This window comes from Capricornis sumatraensis, chromosome 3 (assembly GCF_032405125.1).
Source record: "Capricornis sumatraensis isolate serow.1 chromosome 3, serow.2, whole genome shotgun sequence".
NCBI classification, from domain to species: Eukaryota; Metazoa; Chordata; class Mammalia; order Artiodactyla; family Bovidae; genus Capricornis; species Capricornis sumatraensis.
Genome location: NC_091071.1, coordinates 86,642,822 through 86,664,644, shown reverse-complemented (window position 1 = coordinate 86,664,644; position 21,823 = coordinate 86,642,822). Strand labels below are relative to the sequence as shown.

At 37.1% G+C, this 21,823-nt stretch overlaps 1 protein-coding gene across 1 annotated transcript in view; it reads left to right on the top strand.

Moving 5' to 3' along the window:
* Positions 1-21,823, top strand: part of GALNT13 (polypeptide N-acetylgalactosaminyltransferase 13) — a 636,905-nt gene that overhangs the window by 166,127 nt on the left and 448,955 nt on the right. The window lies entirely within an intron of this gene.

Here is a 21,823-nt window from a genome sequence, read left to right as displayed (position 1 = left end):
AAATCACTTTGTATTAATTTTGTTCTTATTAGAACCTTATTATAATATTAATTTTAGGCAGAGTTTCTTATCCTTGGTTGTGTTGACATTTGAACCTGGATAATTCTTTACTGTGAGCGCTATCCTGCTGCTGCTGCTGCTGCTGCTGCTGCTGCTGAGTCGCTTCAGTTGTGTCCGACTCTGTGCGACCCCATAAACGGCAGCCCACCAGGCTCCGCCATCCCTGGGATTCTCCAGGCAAGAACACTGGAGTGGGTTGCCATTTCCTTCTAATGCGTGAAAGTGAAGTCGCTCAGTCGGGTCCGACTCTTAGCGACCCCATGGACTGCAGCCCACCAGGCTCCTCCATCCATGGGGTTTTCCAGGCAAGAGTACTGGAGTGGGGTGCCATTGCCTTCTCCGAGGGCTATCCTATGCATGCAGATTGTTTAGTAGCATTCACGGGCTCTATTAGATTCCATTAGTCACTGGTCCCTAGTTCTGACAACTAAAAACATTGCCTTGACACTGTCAGATGTTCTTGGGACAAAATTGTCTCCTGTTGAGAATCACTGGGAAATCTTTGACTAACAAAAAAACTTGATTTGGAAAATATTATGCCTATTGCCTGTTGTTTAAGTAAGCTAATATGATGCTTGGTTTATTCTAAAGTGTTAGGATTTTGTAAGATAATTTTTTCTTTAAAATACAATTAAACTAGGCTAGCTGAAATGTAACACAATTTCTTTTATTGTGGCATAAGGTTAAAATATCTTGGTATGTCTTTTTTCTAAAATAAAAATGTATAGTAATGGAAAAGTATAATGGACTTAAAAATTGATCACATACATTGTCATGAAGACCTCTATTCAGATACAACAAGTTATACCTACATATTATCAGAGTAAGCTCAAACATTATCAATAATGAAAGTAACTACTGTCTGATGTGTCTCATGTACTGTAGAACACTTTAACTAAAGTAGCATTGAATGTAGCAGAGAGAAATTTAAATATTTATCAAAGTATGCTACTATGTTTCATGGTCAAAAGTGCTGTGGGGACTGAGCAACTGAACTGAACTGATGTGGGGAATTTTAAAAAGTATAGATGTATTATTGTGTTAGAGACATAAAATACATGGTGGTTATATGGAGATGAATAATTACTACCCTACCACATTATAGTATTAATGTGATGTTCTTGTGTTTTAAACAGTAGAACCCATAAAACAATGGAAAGCTTTTTTTTTTAAGTTAAGTGCGTTTGTGTAAATCTGTCTGTATAATAAATGTATCAAATCTTGTCTGACATTTATTTGGGATCAATCAAATAATTAACACCTGTCAATTACCATCCCTTACTCCTTTGCTCCTTGCAAGATGGGATGTATCATTACTGATATACTGTTTCATAGAATAGTATATTCCAATTATTATATATTATAAATACAAGTATCCTATAGTTTTTATCATTATCAGAATTTTATCTTTACTTCTTTATTTTCATTTTCTTAGGTACCTTTTCTTTTGGATCAACTTCAGGAAGTCTTTCCAAAATAAGACTATAGCTCAATCTAAACATATCTTCATTCCTCGATTATTTTAAATGTTTATTACTGTTTTTTTCCTCAATATGTTATTCTAATTGTGCCACCAAAAAATTAGATGCAAAATTTTTCAATCCTACTTCTTTTCTCTTTTCTTCCTTTTGTCTTACAAAGTCAACGTTGAAATCAATAATAGAAAATTTAAAGATTTTAAATGTAATAATAATCAACAGTTTGTATAATTTTCCATACATGGCTTTAAAATTTTTTTCATAGTAATACAGTGATGCAGATGTAGTTATTTGTGGTGAAAAAACTTGAGCCTGTGGGTGGAACAAGGCTTAGCAGGTGTAAGCAGTAAGAGGCAGAAGTCAATTCCTCTGACTCCATAGCCAGTGCTCTTTTGTTCCATCACAGGGTCTGCTGAATAAACTTCTCTCATGCTTGTTGCTAAGAAAATAAACTTGAATTCCTTATTGTAATGTGTAATTCCTCTTGGTAGAGCCTTTGAAGCACCAATAAAGAGAGCCACAAAGTTTTGGAGAATGATGATGCTCCCCATCTCCCTTTTAATTTCACTTTACAAAGCCTTTAGGATCTCTCCTTTGCTGAGAGACACAGCAGCCAGTTTAGAAGGGAAATAATATTGAAATATAAAATATGCATTTTAACAGTTAAATATCAGATATGGTGGCATGCTTAAAGAGGGAATATGTGAATAGATTGCTGCTTTCTTTTCAAGGTTTAAGAGCATTAGGAAATATACATGTAAAAAAATATATATGGTATATATATACACATTTCTGATATGTTTATATGATATAATGTGTTCAGTTCAGTTGCTCAGTCATGTCCGACTCTTTGTGACCCCATTGACCACAGCACGCCAGGCCTCCCTGTCCATCACCAACTCCTGGAGTTTACCCAAACCCGTGTCCATCGAGTCAGTGATGCCATCCAATCATCTCATCCTCTATTGTCCCCTTCTCCACCTGCCCTCAATCTTTCCCAGCATCAGGGTCTTTTCAAATGAGCCAGCTCTTCGCATCAGGTGGCCAAAGTATTGGAGTTTTAGCTTCAAGATCAGTCCTTCCAATGAACACTCAGGACTGATCTTCTTTAGGATGGACTGGTTGGATCTCCTTGCAGTCCAAGGGACTCTGAGGAGTCTTATATGATATATAGAGAGATATATAATTTATATTCCACCTATAGTAGAGAGAAAAGTGAGTTGTTTTACTTCATGGGATCTACTATAGTGAAATATTTTAATGCTTAATATTTTTGTCATTACCTTTTCCTACATACTGATCACCTTCAAAATCAATTAACCATCATTTCAGAAATACTGTGCCCTTATATTGTACTATACAGGAAAATATCTGAATATGTCTTAAAGTTTAAAAGAAATCACATGTCATTTGTTTCAATAATCAAAGCTGAGTATTTTCTGTCCTATTGGTAGCACAGATGCAATATTTGACCCCCACTGTGAGGACAGAGGACATTATAACCTCCAGAATAGAATGTCTGTCGGACACTTTGGGAGCATTGTGTTAGACTGAGGGGTGGTGCGCAGATAAGAGCCAGCAATAGGTCTAACTGTTAGTAACAATATCTGTCCTATCGTCTCATGAATCGGACATTGTCTGAGTGGAAATCAGAAGATATTGCCAAGGAGACATCAAATGTGCAGAATGTTCTGTTCTGTGAAGTGCAAATTGTTAAATTTCACTCCTGTTTATATCTCAATTACTAAAAAAAGCAGGTGGGGAAAAAAATCTCGTTCCTTCCTGAAGTTGAATCTCTTAACAATTAATTATTAGTTAGGGTTTGAATCTAGTTAAAAGAATCTAATTTGTTTATGTAAATAGAGAGTACATATTCACTAGGAGAAGTATTTTTAGATGAATGGATGTCAGTAAGATGTACAGATACAAGATACTCTCCTTTTTTAGATAAACATAGTCTAAATTCCACTCCACCAAATGAACTTTATGATCTACATTGAAACCATGTGATTCTCCTATTTAGCAAAACATTTGATTCAGTATACTGTCCCATCCAAATGCTAAACTTCAAAAGTCTATTTAGAAATGATTTTCATTTACAAAACATTATATGTTTCTCATTGTTCACACTTTTTAGCCAAATCAAAGGATGCAAGAGAAAATAATCTGATTTTTTTTTTTACCTGTTTTCTTGGTTATATTCCTCTACCATCCCACCTCCCCAAACTAGCCTGACTGCTTGAAAATCTTCAACAACAACCATTGCTTTTTGAGTAAAGTCCAATTCCTAAGCCTCTAGACTTTACCTCCATGAGGGCAGTTACTTTGTGTGTCTTATTTGGGGCTAATATTGTCAGTGCTTGCTGTCATGCTTGTCTTTCCATAGGTACTCAGGAAATATTTGTCATAGCAAGAATTAATGTCATAGAAAGTGAAGTGAGTGTAAGTCGCTCGGGTGCAATCAATACTGCCCTAAATAACTTGTTCTCTGTCCTCCAAGTGACTGAACTTTAAGGCCCCATCCCCAAATCTGAGGAGAGTTTCTAGGGACTAGGAATAAGGCATTGAATGACACCAAAGTTGTGTTGGAACATCACTACTCCTTGTAATTCCTGTATCTTAAACAAATCCTGAAATCTATCCTACTTTAGGGTGTGAAAGTGAAGTGAAAGTTGCTCAGTTGTGTCCAACTCTTTGCGAGCCCATGGACTATACAGTTCATGGAATTCTCCAGGCCAGAATACTGAAGTGGGTAGCCGTTCCCTTCTCCAGGGGATCTTCCCAACCCAGGGATTGAATTGAATTGCAGGTGGATTCTTTACCAGCTGAGCCACAAGGGAGGCCCAAGGGAAGTCACAGCAAGGCAGTGCATTATTTGTCCTCAGTCTACTTTCCCAAGGTTATCTTCTATCACTTATCTCCACATATTCTATGTTTTAACTCAGTGAGTGTATTTTCCCTGTTCCCTGAATATACACCACTTTCTCCATGTATTTTAAGTGCTTCTTCTCCTTAGCATGGCATGTTATCATATCTGCCTCTTGTTCTAAGAGCCACCAGCTCAAGTGTAGTCTGTTCCTGTGGTTTCTCTAATCTTATCTAGATTATTTTTGTGTTCTTAAAACTTCTTTAGTATATTGCTTGCATTTCTTTTATTTATTATTTTTCTTTTCCCTTTCAAATCACTGTAATTGGATATATCTTTTCTTTCCTCCTTGAGGTACTTGAGTGTAAGAGATAAGAGTATATCTTAACTCCTCTTTCTACAGTGGTACCCAGCATAGACCCTTCGATGTGCTGACGCTCAGTGAATGGTTGTTGATTGAATGGACACATGGCTTCCTTCTCCATACTTCACTAAAGAACTGATTTATCTTTTAGTTGTTGCTTTTTCCCTAGATACCTTAACAACTTCCCACAGCTCATGTGATTAATTAGGAATTCAATAGAACTTGGCTGTTAAAAATAGCTGAATAACTTTTGGCTTGAGATGCATGACAGGATTGAACATTGAACTGGGAGGAAGAATCTTCACTTCTGTGATTGGCTTCTCTATAAACTGATTGTATAAATTGGCATCAGAATCAATGATTACTAATATCACATGCAAATACACCTAAAGTTGTATATTTAATAATATATAATAATAGGTGGTCAATAAATGTTCATTTTTTCATACTCTATTATTCTTTTCCTTCACTTTACTGTTTTCTTCTGTCATCATATTTAAAAATAGTAATTTTCTTAAAGTTTAACCCTTTTAAACTTCTAACTCTTTGCAAACTTTTATTACCTGGGTTTTATATCAATTCATCTTTTTTTCTTTTAGTGCCTTTGATTTCCCATATGCAAAAACTGGAAAAAAAATGTATTTGCTATGTATTGATTATATAATGCAGACTAATGAGACTATAGTACTCCTAGGATGAAGTATTTGAATACAGCTATTTTAAAAAAAAAAACATTATTTGTGGGCAATATCTAGATGTTACTAGCATCTACCCACTAAGTCTCCTTCAGAATGAGTTTGTTTAAATAGAGAGGTCAGATGTAGACTCACATATGTATGGTCAATTGATTTTCAAAAAATGTACAAAGGCAGTTTACCCAAGAAAGTAAAATCTTAGTTTTACCTAAATGTCTGTATGCAAATGTGTGTGTGTGGTGTGTGTATGTGTATGTGTGTGTCTGTGTGTGTGCTTAGTCATGTCTGACTCTTTGCAAACCCATGTACTGTAAGCCTGCCAAACTCCTCTGTCCATGGGATTCTCCAGGCAAGATTAGTGGAGTGGGTTGCCATTTCCTCCTCCAGTGGCTCTTTCCAACCCAGGGGGATCGAACCCATGTCTCTGGCATCTTCTGCACTGGCAGGCAGATTCTTTACCACTGAGCCCATGGCATTTGGTCCCATCCCTTTATGGCAAGTAGATGGGGGAAACAGTGATAGACTTTATTTTGGTGGGGGGGCTCCAAAATCACTGCAGATGGTGATTGCAGCCATGAAATTAAAAGACACTTACTTCTTGGAAGGAAACCTATGACCAACCTAGACATCATATTGAAAAGCAGAGTCATTACTTTGCCAACAAAGGTCCATCTAGTCAAGGCTATGGTTTTTCCATTGGTCATGTATGGATGTGAGAGTTGGATTATGAAGAAACCTGAGCACTGAAGAATTGATGCTTTTGAAGTGTGGTGTTGGAGAAGACTCTTGAGAGTCCCTCGGACTGTAAGGAGATCCAACCAGTCCATCCTAAAGGAAATTGGTCCTGAACACTCATTGGAAGGACTGATGCTGAAACTGAAGTTCCAATACTTTGATCACCTAATATAAAGAACTGACTCATCAGCAAAGACCCTGATGCTGGGAAATATAGAAGGTAGGAGGAGAAGGGGATGACAGAGAATGAGATGGTGGGATGACATCACTGACTGGATGGATATGAGTTTGAGCAAGCTCTGGAGATTGGTGTTGGACAGGGAAGCCTGGTGTGCTGCAGCCCATGGGGTCACAAAGAGTCAGACACAACTGAGTGACTGAACTGAACTGAGCTGACTGGGAAGCCCATATGCAGATAGAGCAACTCTGTTCCCAATCACTTGCCAAACACCCAAGTGTCCTTCAACTAGTGACTGGATAAATTAACTGTAGTGCATCCATATAGTACTATACTTCTCAGCCCCTGGTCAGGAAGATCCCTTGGGGAAAGAAATGTCAATCCACTTTAGTATTCTTGCCTAGGACTTAGCATGGACAGAAGAGCCTGGCTGGCTACAGTCCATGGGGTCACTAGGGTCAGACATGAGTTAGTCCCTAAACCACCACCACTGATAAATGAAACAAAATCTTTCACATTCATTATGCTGAGTGGGAAAACCAGACTCAAAAGACTCTAAGCTCTATGCTTATTTTTATATGATATTCTGGGAAAAAAATATAGAGATAGGAAACATATCTTTCATTGCCAGTGGAAGGGAGTAGAGAGTGAAATTTTCTACACAAGGGCACAAGAGAGTCTTGTGGGGTGATGAAACTGTTTTATGTCTCATGATGGTAGTTACACAACTGTGTTTGTTTCCAGAACAGATAGAACTATAAACCAAAAAGGGTGAATTTGGAGCTGGTGGAATGACTATTTTATATCTCTGTTTTGGTGGTGATTACATGGCTGTAACTCATAGAAGAACTATACATAAAAAATGGTAGGTTTTGCTGAATGTAAATTATGCTTCAGTTAAATAAAAAATTCTTTCTTAATCATTGGGAGAAAATTCACTTTTGGATGCCTTGGGACCCAAATTATATTAGTCAATGCTAAGTGAATTCTGGTTTAAATAAATCATTAGAGGGCGGGGACCAGTTTTGGCTTAATTGATGCCATTTCTGGGCCTTATTTTGGATATTTCTACCTCCGCTAAGATATCCAAGAGGTTAAGAGTTATTGGGGGTGGTGGGTGTTTTTATTTGATGCAAAGAGTGAGTAGGCAAAGAATACTGACTGGAAGAGCTTGCAGGAGGTATGCTGGCCTTGCCGATCAAAATGAAACTTTCTCACTATGCGGGTTCCTTAGTGAATGGACAGAGTCAAGTCTTGCATGGCTTCCTTTTTATACTTGTGAATTCAAGAAGAGAAATGTTCTATCCTAGAGACAAGTAGATGTGAATAAACATGAAGTAGAAAAAAGAAAGCATACTTTTTAAGAGAAAAGATCTCTTATATCATCATATTGCCTCATAGGATGACTCACTCAGTGATGCTACTTAATTCAGATTGATTTTGTTTGAAAACAAGATAATTTAGCTATTGTGAAAAATGTAAAGTAATTTTTAAAATAAAGGGAAATTAAGGCATAGCAGAAATGCTGAATAGTTACCTGTGGTTGCATTGCTAATTAGTTGCCAGGTCAGCCCTTTAACATAGGATGATTCAAGAGTAAAACTCAGCCTTATGAGTTTGCCCACATCAGGTTTACATTCTTTTTACCTCCTCCAACCTATAGAACTTAAATACCTTGTGCAGATTACTTAACTTTTTTTTTACCACAGTTTCTTGAAATAATTATAACAATAGCTCTTACTTCTAAGGATCATTATGAATTAATGCTTGTAAATGCTTTACCCTCTGAGCCACTAGGGAAGCTTTGTAAATAATAGTGTTAGACAAATTATTAAATAAGATTTCTTTTTAATTAAAAATGTTCTCTTTATACAGGACTGTCTTGCATCCCTGCCCAAGACAGCTATCATATCTAACATCGAGTTCTTTTTCTATTAGAGTATTTAGATCCTATGTCAAAGGGTTATGGTGGTTGTCGCTCAGTCGTGTCTGACTCTTTGCTGTTCCATGGACTGCAGCACACCAGGCTTCCCTGTCCTTCACCATTTCCCAGAGTTTGCTCAGACTCATGTCCTGTGAATAGGTGATGCCATAAAACCATCTCATCTTCTGTTGTCCCCTTCTCCTCCTGCCTTTCTTCTTCCTCCTCATCAAAGTCTTTTCAGTTAAGCAGCTCTTTACATCAGGTGGCCAAAGTATTGGAGCTTCAGCATCAGTCCTTCTAAAGAATATTCAGGGCTTATTTCCTTTAGGATTGACTAGTTTGATCTCCTTGCAGACCAAGAAACTCTCAAGACTCTTCTCCAACACCACAGTTCGAAAGCATCAGTTCCTCCATGCTCAGTCTTCTTTATGGTCCAACTCTTATATCTGTACACGACTACTGGAAAAACCATAGCTTTAACTATATGGATCTTTGTTGGCAAAGTGTTGTCTCTGCTTTTTAATATGCTGTCTATGTTTGTCATAGCTTTTCTTCCAAGGAGCAAGTGTCTTTTAATTTCGTAGCTGCAGTCACCATCAGCAGTGATTTTGGAGCCCAAGAGAATAAAGTCTGTCACTGTTTCCATCGTTTCCTAATCTATTTGCCATGAAATGATGGGACTGGATACCATGGTCTTTGTTTCTTGAATGCTGAGTTTTAAGCCAGCTTTTTCACTCTCTTCTTTCACCTTCGTGAAGAGGCTCTTTAGTTCCTCTTCGCTTTCTGCCATAAGGGTTGCGTCATCTGCATATCTGAGGTTATTGATATTTCTGGGTAGTCTTGATTCTAGCTTGTGCTTCATTCAGCTGGGCATTTTGCGTGATGTACTCTGCATATAAGTCAAATAAGCAGAGTGACAATATGCAGCCTTACTATACTCCTTTCCCAATTTGGAACCAGTCCGTTGTTCCATGTCAGTTCTAAATGTTGCTTCTTGAACTGCATACAGATTTCTAAGGTGGTCTGGTATTCCCATCTCTTTAAGCATTTTCCAGTTTGTTGTGATCCACACAATCAAAGGCTTTAATCAATGATGCAGAAGTAGATGTTTTCCTGAAATTCTCTTGCTTTTTCTATGGTGCAACAGATGTTGGTAATTTGATCTCTGATTCCTCTGCCTTTTCTAAAACCAGCTTGTACATCTGCAAGTTCTTGGATCACATATTATTGAAGCCTAGCTTGAAGGATTTTGAGCATCACCTTGCTACCATGTGAAATAAGCACAATTGTACAGTAGTTTGAACATTCTTTGGCATTGCCCTTCTTTGGAATGAAAACTGACCCTTTCCAGTCCTGTACCACTGCTGTGTTTTCCAAATTTTCTGGCATATTGAGTGCAGCACTTTCACAACATCATCTTTTAGGATTTGAAATAGTTCAGCTGGAATTCCCTCACCTCCACTGTCTTCGTAGTAATGCTTCCTAAGGCCCACTTGACTTCACACTCCAGGATGTCTGGCTCTAGGTGAGTGATCACACCATCATGCTTATCTGGGTCATAAAGCTCTTTTTTGTATAATTCTTCTGTGTATTCTTGTCACCTCTTCTTAATAACTTCTGCTTCTGTTAGGTTCATACCATTCCTGTTTTTTATTGTGCCCATCTTTGCGTGAAAAGTTCCTTTGGTATCTCTGATTTTCTTGAAGAGATCTCTAAAGTCTTTCCAGTTCTATTGTTTTCTTCTGCTTCTTTGCATTGATCACTGAGGAAGGCTTTCTTACTTCTTGCTATTCTTTAGAATTCTGCATTCAGATGGGTATATCTTTCTTTTTCTCCTTTGCTTCTCTTCTTTTCACAGCTGTTTGTAAGGCCTCCTCAGACAACCATTTTGCCTTTCTTTTTCTTGGAGATGGTTTTGATCACTACCTCCTATAGAATGTCAAGAAACTCCATCCATAGTTCTTCAGGCATCTGTCTGTCAGATTGAATCCCTTGAATCTATTTTGTCTTCTCCACTGTATACTTGTAAGGCATTTGATTTAGGTCATACCTGAATGGTCTAGTGGTTTTTCCTACTTTCTTCAATTTAAGTCTGAATTTTGCAATAAGGTGTTCATGATCTGAGCCACAGTCAGCTCCAGGTCTTGCTTTCACTGACTCTATAGAGCTTTTCCATCTTTGGATGCAAAGAATATAATCAATCTGATTTCGGTGTTGACCATCTGGTGATGGCTATGTGTAGAGTCTTCTCTTGGGTTGTTGGAAGAGGGTGTTTGCTATGACCAGTGCATTCTCTTGGCAAAACTCTGTTAGCCTCTGCCCTACTTCATTTTGTACTTCAAGGCCAAAGTTGCCTCTTATTGCAAATATCTCTTGGAGTGTCAAGGGAATAGATGTTTTTAGATATTAGAGTATTTGGTTTAGTCCTTTAGAAAATTTGTGGTTTCAATTCTAAAGAAATAGGATTTAAAGAAAAGAAACGTGTAGTTTGAATCTGGGCTGAGAATGGATCAAAGGCCAACATTGGGAGTCACTTTGAAGTAAATGCTCTTTTTTGTTTTCTTTTTCTGACTTGTCTTTTCTTATAAAATCTGAGAGTATATGTGTTCTACTATGTTTTAGGTGATGATAACATTTAACAGAATGGATAGATTTTCCTATTAGTGTACCTACAGGGAAACACCAGGTTCTTGACACTTCACTTTCTCCTTTTATCACTTTCTTGCATGAGGACGTATATTTCCCTTTATTTCATAATCACAGTATTTTTCTTTGCTCTTATTCTCTTTGTATGAATACAGTGCATCGTTTTTGCATGGAACATTTTTAATATTCACTTTTAATATTTTGTCATTTGAATTTCTATTATATGATGGTAAATTTTCTATGTATGATTGTTTCCTTTTTATAGTGCAGGTTCAGTGTCTATATATATTACATTTATATTCATATTTATATAAAAGTTTCAGGTATACAGCATGGTAGTATAATTTGGCATCTGTATACACTGCAAAGTGATAAGCACAAATGTAGTTACCATTCATCATCATAAATCTGACCTCCTTCACCCATTTTTCCCACTCTCCAACCCGTTTCTCCTCTGGAAACCACAAATCTGTTCTCTGTATCTATGAGGTTTTTATTATTATTATTATTACACATATGAGTGAAATCCTATGGTATTTGTCTTTCTCTAACTTATTTGACTTGTTATATACTTCAGGGTCCATCCAGGTTGTTGCAAGTGACAGGATTTCATTCTGTTTTTGATGGCTGAGTAATATAAATATTCACATATTCTGCATCCATTCATCAATCCATGGGCACTTAGGTTGCTTCCAAATCTTGATTGTAAATAATGTTGCAATAAATACTGAATATAGAGGTGCCTATGTCTTTTCAAATTAGTGTTTTTGTGTTCGTTAGCTAAATATTGAGCACTTGAATAGCTGGATCATATGGTAGTTCTACTCCATAGTTTTTTTGAAGACTATCCATACTGTTTTCAATAGTGGCTGCATCATTTTACAGCCCTCACCAATTGTGCATGAGGGTTTTTTTTTCCTCCACATCCTCTAATGTTTGTTTATTTTTTATAATAGCCTTTCTGACAGGTGTAAGGAGATCTAATTGTGGTTTTGATTTTCATTTTCTTAATAGGTAGTAATGTTTAAAAGTTTTTCATGCGTCTGTTGGCCATCTGTATGTCTTCTTAGGAAAATTGTTTATTCAAATCCTCTGACCATTTTTGAATTGTTTTTGTCATTGAATTGTGTGAGTTGTTTATATATTTTCATTTTTATCCCCTTATCTGATATGGTTTCCAAATAACTTCTCCCATTCAGTAATTTCCCTTTTCATTTTCATCCTTCTCTGCAGAAGCTTTCTGGTTTCATGTTTGTTTGTGTCTGTTTTCCCTTGCCTTTAGATTCAGATCCACAGAATCATTGGTAATTCGAATATCAATAAAGTTACTGCCTGTGTTTTCTTCTAGGAATTTTTTTGTTTCAGGTACTACATGGGAGTCTTTAATCTGTTTTGAGTTAATTTTTTTGTATGATATGGGATAGTGGTCCAGTTTATTGCTTTTGTATGTGGTTATTCAGTTTTCCTAGCACTGTTTATTGAAGAGACTATCCTTTCTTCAGTGTATGTTCTCTTATCCTTGTTGTAAATTTATTGTCCATATATATGTGGGTTTATTTCTGAGCTCTGAGTTCTATTTCATTGTTTTGTGTGTCTCTCTTTTGTTCCAGCGCCATACTGTTTTGATTATGGTAGATTTGTAGTATAGCTTGAAATTATGGAGCATGATACATTCAGCTTAGTTATTTCTCAATGTTGTTTTGGGTGTTCAACATCTTTTTTCTTGGTTTTCTGTTTGGTTCTCCTCCTCCTTCCCCTGTGAATATTTCCTGTGCTTTTTCCTTACTTTTTTTTCCCAGATTGCTTTATGAACAAGCATGTCATGAATTTCAAGTAATATACTGTTATGCTCTGAGGTGACATTCTGTGTCTCTACTATTGTCCATATGAGGAAAAAAAAAAAAAACGATGACGAGTAATAAAAGAAATTCCACTATCAAAGTTACTGCCAGTTGATCTAGTGTTTGAGATTTATTCATGAAATATTTTGTATTTCACTTCAGAAACCCATGTTATATTGGAAAAATGCATATATTCATTTAAAATTTTACGTATAAATTGTGTACAGGCATATGCATAATTCCTCAAATTGTGTTTGTGTACAAATATTCACAAGAACGATTTCTCCTTTCTTTGACTCCCTTCTTTGCAGACAGGAACCTAAATGCTTTGTGTGTGTTAGTCACTCAGTCATGTCGTACTCTTTGTGAGCCACAGACTATAGCCCACCAGGCTTCTCTGTCCATGGGATTCTCCAGGCAAGAACACTGGAGTGGATTATCATTCCCTTCTCCAGAGGATCTTCCCAACCCAGGGATCAAACCCTTGTCTCCTGCATTGCAGGCAGAATCTTTACCATTTGAATAAAGGCCTCATTCTTCCCTTTATAACATCCTTTGAGGAATGTCTGTTGGTACCCAAGAGAGCAACATCTTTGAAGAGGAAAAACCACTCAGGCTGATCAAATTGACAAGAAATTTTTGGTAGAATTTTCTTTACAGGAAGCTTTATGAATTGAAAACTATATCCATAATAAAATAGGTAATTAGAAATTATGAGCTCATCTTAAAATAGCCTTTAAGTGTCCTGTATATTTCAGTGGGCTGTATGACATATTCAGTGTCTAATTATATTGGTAAAATGTCATGTGGAACAAATTTTGTTAAAAGTAAAAGGATTTCTATTATAACTCTTTGCAAATATACGCCAAATTACTGTCCTTAGGCAAAGTTAAGTGGAGGCTTGATCAAGGATCTAGACTCTCTGGATCACTAAATCCCACATAAATCTTCATCTAATTACATGATTTCTCCTATAAGTAGGAATTTTTGCCATAAAACATTTTCTTTTGCTGCATTTGTATATACAGCTATTTCTCTGAAGCAGTAGTTCTCCCTATAAGAAGGCAGGATAGTATCTTTGATAAGTTTATCCACAGCAGGAGTCCTTCTTGAGCCACATTTTCTAGCCTGTAGCTCTTTGTTTCCTCTTTTTGTTTAAGCCAGTGTTGTTCATGGAAATACAGATTGAAATAAATATAATGCCTTTTTTATGGAAGTGAGTGTGATCAGTCCCTTTGTCATCAAGTATTTGTTTTCTGACCACAGCATACACAGTAGTTTAAACATATTCCTTCCTCTGTAACTTGTACACATTTTCAGGGATAAAACAAATATTTAATTGTTAAAATGGGGATTAGCACATAATTCAAGTTTGCACTGAGTTTTGGCTATGAGAATGGGAGTGGCTATTTGGAAGAAGTATCCTACATGCAATTTTATGGAAGAAAGTGCTCTAGATAGGAGGAAGAATTCTGTTCTATAGAATTAAGACAGCCTGAGTAGAGGTGGTTTGCTTTAAAAAATAAGAAGATAGGGCCTTCCCAGTGGTAGAGTGGTTAAGACTCTCTGCTTCTAAGCAGGGGACATGGCTTCAATCTCTGGTCTAAGAACTAAGATCTCATATGCTGCAGAGATGCCAAAATTAAAAACAAACAAGAAAAGGAGCGAACTACAGAGACAACAGAAAGGCAACTACAAAGATACAGGAGTGTCTGTATTCATAAACATGTGCTTGTTAAATTTTCACAGTTTCAGATTCATTCTCATTAAGAACATTGCCTTTCAAATAGGCTTTTAGAGGCTTGTGACCTCACCAGAACAAAAGCAATAGGGTATGATCTAATGGTCATTCTCCAAATTTAATGAATAATATATCTTTCTACTGGATCAAGTATTCTCTATTCCCTCAGGCCCAGGAAATTAACTGAAATCTAAATTTGGTTGTTAAATAAACAGATTTTATCTTTTTAGTTATTATGCAATTCTGTGATAGACTTTTCTTCATGATAGAATTACTGATCCTCATAAAGATAAAAGCTTAGGTAAGAAAAATGTTAAACTGATTTTCTCACTATTTTTTTTTTATAACTGTGCATCTTTTTCTAGTTGAAAAGAAAAAAAAAACAGCTATTTTTCTGGATAAAATAATTGAAAAACATGTTGGCTAAAAGTCAATACAACTCTTAGTTTGTTTTTCAAAAATGCCCTCCAGTTAAAAAAGAAAATCCCAGGTTGATGGTACACTGTATTCATCTATAATGATTTCAGTGTTACTAGAGACTCAGGTTTATTGTATTCATCACAGCAATATCTTAGGTAGCATCCTTACATTTTTAATCTAAGGCAAAATATTGATCAGCCTATCCTAGGATGTAGTTAATACATTAGCTGATCAATTTAACTGTCCTGATAGCTTCAGATTCATAGATCAAGTGCTTTTTATAGTACTTAGAAAACCTTGAATTCTTGATATTTATGCTCAGATTAATTTTCAGCCTTTCTTCTTCCTGTACTTAAAGTTATTGTTGATAGAGCCATAATTAAATGCGGATTTGAAATCAAGCCCACAGCTGACACTGATGATACGAACTGCTCAAATTTTAGTTAAGCTCTTAAGCATGCCTTTGCTTAAAGCTCCATGACCCAGGTTCCCTGAATTTGTTATAAACTCATAATTTTTTCATGGTACTCTAGGGATTATAGAGTGTCAAAATAATAAAAGTGTTAGCATATATATGTAATATTTTGGAAATACTTAATTACCTATGTATAGTAAAGCTAAAGCATTAGAAAAATTAATTCATTTTAGTCTTAGGTTGAGTTTTCATTTGTTTTTTTTTTTAGGATTTTATATACTAAGTCTTTGACTACTTACAATTGAAGAAAACTTTATGAAAAAGGCAAGAAGGAAACCTATTTTTCTCAATTTTAAAACAATTATATATTGACAGGTTGCACAAAAACGTGTAGGGAGGTCTGTGTACTTTCTTATTCTTTTCTTTTTCTCCTTTTTATTTATTATACATTTATACAATAGTGCCTTTAAGTGTTAGGGAAACTAAGGTGAATGCAATAGACATAGCCCTGGAAAACTTCATAATTGACTGTGGAATATAGAAATGTTAAGAGATAACTTCAATCAAATATATTAAATGTCATGCTGGAATAAAGAGAAATAGGACCATGTAATTCAGCTTTGAGAAGGCAATGGCAGCCCTCTCCAGTACTCTTGCCTGGAAAATCCCATGGATAGAGGAGCCTGGTAGGCCGCAGTCCACGGGATCACTAAGAATCTGACACAACTGAATGACTTCAGTTTCACTTGTCATTCTCATGCATTGGAGAAGGAAATGGCAACCCACTCCAGTGTTCTTGCCTGGAGAATCCCAGGGACAGGGAGCCTGATGGGCTGCCGTCTATGGGGTCACACAGAGTCGGACACAACTGAAGTGACTTAGCAATTCAGCTTTGGAGCCAAGATGGGATTAGTGAGAAAATATAAGAGAGAGTAATCACAAGATAAATCTATATGTTTTGTTTGTTTGAAGCAAATGTGTAGAAATATTTGAGTAGAATTACTCAAATTAGAAAATCTTTTCTGTGGTAAAATTGTAGTATATTACGATTTCAATACCATTTGGATATTCAGTGTCATTAACCTACAGAATAAATGTTTATTAGAAAAAAATACTTTTAGGGTATCTAAAAATTTTGGAAACACTCAATATATTTCTTTTCCATGTATTAATGTATCAATTCACTCACCAAATATTTATTAAATATTTGCTTAATTCCAATCATTTCATTTGATTTATAGGAGGCCATACATAATATATGGAATACATAAATGATATGTATAGTTTTAAGACAGTAATTCTTGTGGCACAAAGAAAAAAAGAGTGGGTGATAGGGAATGGTTGGATGAGAGACATCTTACAAATGCTAAGTCTGGGTAGACCCCTTGAAATGGTAACAATTAAGAAAATATATAAAGTTTGTTTTCCAATCTTTTATTTATTTATTTTTTTGTATAATAAAGTTTTATTAAAGTATAAAGGAAATAGAGACAGCTTCTGACATAGGCATCAGAAGGGAGTAGAGAGTACCCCCTTGTTAGTGTTAGCAATGAAGTTATATACTCTCCAATGAATCCAAAAAATGTCTGAAGGTTGTAAAGACCTCACCAGACTTACTCCCATAATTTACATTTTAAGATAACAGAATTAGCCAGAAGGTTTAATCCAGAGACTGTCCTCAGGCAGAATACATTATTGTTATATAATTCTTGTAAAGAGCAGGTCTACCCCCATAATTTACAGAATTAGCCAGAAGGTTTAATCCAGAGACTGTCCTCAGGCAGAATACATTATTGTTATATAATCCTAAGGAATGTAGAGAAGGAAAAAAAGTTTGTCCTTTCTTCCTCCTTGAGAATTCCAGACCCCTCTCTCCTTGGGGACCCCTAGACTTCTTATCAACCTGCCTAGGAAATGACTCTCTCATTTCCCCCTTTTCTTTTAGGAGAATTATGTTGCCTAGGGAAGAGGGGTGTCGTTCTCGTTCCATAACTGCTTCCGAGCTGAGAAGGAGCGTTGTCCCTAAACTGGTGAGGCAGCATATTCTCCTAATCCTCCTATGAGGATATCTGATCCAGGGGCCCCGAATAGTAGTTGGAGGAAGGTGCAGCAGTAGCAGGAGTTTGAGCAGCCATTTGTAACTTAAAAGCTTTCATGCAGCTAGAAACAAATCCAGTTATACAGTTACAGATGTAAGGCAACATAGTCATTAAAACAAGTTAAAATCAAAATTAAAAGTCACATTATGTCCATAGTTAAAGTGCAACGTGTTGCACCAGTCCATTTTAGGGTTGGTAGATGTCATCAGATAAAGAAGAGGCATCGCATGTGGTTGTTGTCTTTTAAAGTTGAGAATTCCAGGCAGTAAGCATAGCCAGTGTAAAGGTGGCATCATGCCTGTTGTATTTGTGGGGTGGCAAGGAAACCAGTTTGGCTAGAGGAGAGAGAACATGTTGTAAATTGATAGGCAGTGAGTTTTGAGAGATAATAAGGAAAGAAATCACATAGGGCCTTTTAAGCAAGTGTAGACTTTGGTTTCACTCAAAGTAAAACACATTGCAGAGTTTTGAGAAGTGTAACATAGTCTGTCTTACTTTTGAAGGGATTCCTCTGGCTACTGTGTTAAGAGATACTGAGTGACCAGATAGAACCAATAGTGCCATTGGGAAGGCTGTTATAGTAATCTAGGTGAGAGGAGAAGGTAGTTCAGATGAAGATGGAGCAGTGGAGGAGGTGACGAGTAGTCAGGTTATATTTGAAGTCAGAAGCAATAATTTTTTGCTGATAAATAGGATTTGAGGTATAAGACAGAGATAGACTTTAGGATGACTCCGAGATTTTGAGACTGAGTAACTAGAAGATGGAGTTAACATAAACCAAATTAAAGAAAATGTCCCCTTTTGCCTAATCCACTGATATTAATATTCAGTGGTAGAATTCAGGTAGATTTTGTTAAAGAATATGAACAATATAATTTGGTGAAAATGGAGGTAAGATAAAAATTAGGGAAAATAGCAATGTTTTGTATTTAAATTGCTTTTAGATACTTTGACCCTTTCTTTCCCTTGCATGATCTTTAGGATCTTAACCATGGCTGAAAGGAGAGTGATAAAGTTTGAGTGATAATGCTTTAAAATACAAATGATCAGAAATAGCACACTTTGTTTTGTTCTTAAGGTATTGCTTCTGATGTCTATATATAAATATTTCATCCCTACCTAACTACATATGCACTGATACATCATGCTACCCTAGAGAAATCTTTCAAGAAAATATATGATACTATCTTCACACAGTAAAATTAGTTTCATCCATTTTTTTTTTTTTGTCTGTGAAACTGCCCATGTAGATATTTCAAAATGATTAATGTTTCATACTGCTTGAAACTGACTGGAGCTGACTTTTGGCTCAGATTATCAGCTTCTCATAGCAAAATTCAGGCTTAAACTAAAGAAAACTGGGAAAAACAATAGGCCAGCCAGGTATGACTTAAATCCCATATGAATTTTCAGTGGAGGTAACAAACTGATTCAAGGGACTAGATCTAGTGAACAGTGTGCCTGAAGAACTATGGACAGAGGTGCATAATACTGTATCAGTTCAGTTCAGTTCAGGCGCTCAGTCGTGTTTGACTCTGCGACCCCATGAATCGCAGCACACCAGGCCTCCCTGTCCATCACCAACTCCCGGAGTTCACTCAGACTCATATCCATCGAGTCAGTGATGCCATCCAGCCATCTCATCCTCGGTCGTCCCCTTCTCCTCCTGCCCCCAATCCCTCCCAGCATCAGAGTCTTTTCCAATGAGTCAACCCTTCACATGAGGTGGCCAAAGGACTGGAGTTTCAGCTTTAGCATCATTCCTCCCAAAGAAATCCCAGGGCTGGTCTCTTTTAGAATGGACTGGTTGGATCTCCTTGCAGTCCAAGGGACTCTCAAGAGTCTTCTCCAACACCACAGTTCAAAAGCATCAATTCTTTGGCACTCAGCTTTCTTCACAGTCCAACTGTCACATCCACACATGACCACACCAAAAACCATAGCCTTGGCTAGATGGACCTTTGTTGGCAAAGTAATGTCTCTGCTTTTCAGTATGCTATCTAGGTTGATCATAACTTTTCTTCCAAGGAGTAAGCGTCTTTTAATTTCATGGCTGCAGTCAACATCTGCAGTGATTTTGGAGCCCCCTCAAATGAAGTCTGACACTGTTTCCACTCTTTCCCCATCCATTTCCCATGAAGTGATGGGACCAGATGCCATGATCTTAGGTTTTTGAGTGTTGAGCTTTAAGCCAACATTTTCACTCTCCTCTTTCACTTTCATCAAGAGGCTTTTTAGTTCCTCTTCACTTTCTGCTATAAGGGTGGTGTCATCTGCATATCTGAGGTTATTGATATTTTCTCCTGGCAATCTTGACTCCACCTTGTGCTTCTTCCAGCCCAGCGTTTCTCATGATGTACTCTACATAGAAGTTAATTAAGCAGGGTGACAATATACAGCCTTGACATACTCCTTTTCCTATTTGGAACCAGTCTGTTGTTCCATGTCCAGTTCTAACTGTTGCTTCCTGATCTGCTATAGGTTTCTCAAGTGGCAGGTGAGGTGGTCTGGTATTCCCATCTTTTTCAGAATTAGGAGATGGCAAATAAAACCATCCCAAAGGAAAATAAAAGCAAGAAGGCAAAATGTTTATCTGAGGAGGCCTTTACAAATAGTGGAAGAATAAAGAGAAGTGAAAAGTAAGCCAGAGAGGGAAAGGTACATCCAATTAAATGCAGAGTTCCAAAACTAGCAGGAAGAGACAAGAAGGCCTTCTTCAATGAACAATGCTTAATAATAGAAGAAAATAACAAAAGTTGAGAGGCTAGAGAACTCTTCAGGACAACTGGAACCATCAAGGGAGCATTCCACCCAAAGATGGGCACAATAGAGGATAAAAATGGTAGAGTCTAGAAGACACTAAAGAGATCAGGATGGAAAGAATTCATGGAAGAACTATATAACAAAGTTCTTAATGAACTGGATTACTATGATGGTGTGGTTAGTTACCCAGAGCCAGATACTCTGGAGTGAGAAGTCAAGTGGATCGTAAGAAGCACTGCTGTTAATAAAGCCAGTGGATGGGATGAAATTCCAGCAGAACTATTCCGATCACTAAAGGAGGATGCCATCAAGGTTTTGCATTCATTATGTCAGCAAATCTGGAAGATCCAGCAGTGGCCACAGGAGTGGAAAGGTCAATCCTCACCCCAGTTCCCAAGAAGGGTAATACCAAAGAATGTGCTAACTGTCAGACAATTGTACTCATCTCCCATGCTAGTAAGGTCATGCTTAAAATCTTGCAGGCTAGACTTCAACATGATGTGAACCAAGAACTTCAAGATGTCCAAGCTGGGTATAGAAAAGGAAGAGGAACTAGAGATCAAACTGCCAACATTTGCTGGACTATAGAGAGAGCAAGGGAATTTCAGGAAAAAAACATCCACCTCTGTTTCATTGACTACGCTAAAACCTTTGACTTATGGATCATGACAAACTGTGGGAAGCTCTTGGAGAGATGTGAACACCAGAACATCTTACCTGTCTCCTGAGAAACCTGTATGCGGGTCAAGAAGCAAGTTAAAACTCTGTATGGAACAACAGATTGGTTCAAGGCCGAGAAAGGAGTGTGACAGGGCTGTCTGCTGTCACCCTGTTTGTTTAACCTGTAAGCTGAGCACATAATGAAAAATGCTGAACTGGAATAGTTACAAGCTGAAGTCAAGACAAGTGGTGGAAACATCAACAACCTCAGATATGCGGATGATACCACCCTAATGGCAGAAAGCAAAGAGTGACTAAAGAGCCTCTTGATGAGGGTGAAGGAGGAGAGTGAAAGAGATGCCTTAAGACTAAATATTTAAAAAAAACTAAGATCATGGCATCCAGCCCCATTACTGAATGGCAAATAGAGGGGGAAAATGTGGAAGTGTGACAGATTTCCTCTTCTTATGCTCTAAAATCACTGTGAATGGTGACTACAGCCGTGAAATCAGAAGACAATTGCTCTTTGGCAGGAAAGCAATGACAAACCTAGACAGTGTGTTGAAAAGCAGACATTACTCTGCTGACAAAGGTCTGTATAATCAAGGCTATGGTATTCCCTCAGACTTCCCTGGTGGCTCAGATGGTAAAGAATCTGCCTTCAATATGAGAGACCTGTGAGAACTGGACTGTAAAGATAGCAGAACGCTAAAGGTTTGATGCCTTTTACCTGTTATACTGGAGAAGACTGCTGAAAGTCCCTTGGATAGCAAGGAGATCAAAACAATCAATCTTAAAGCAGATCAACCCTGAATATTCCCTGGAAGGACTGATGCTGAAGCTATAGTTCCAGTATTTTGGTCAGTTGAGGCAAACAGAAGATTCATTGGAAAAGTCCCTGATGTTGGGCAAGATCGAGGGCAGAAGGAGACGAGGAT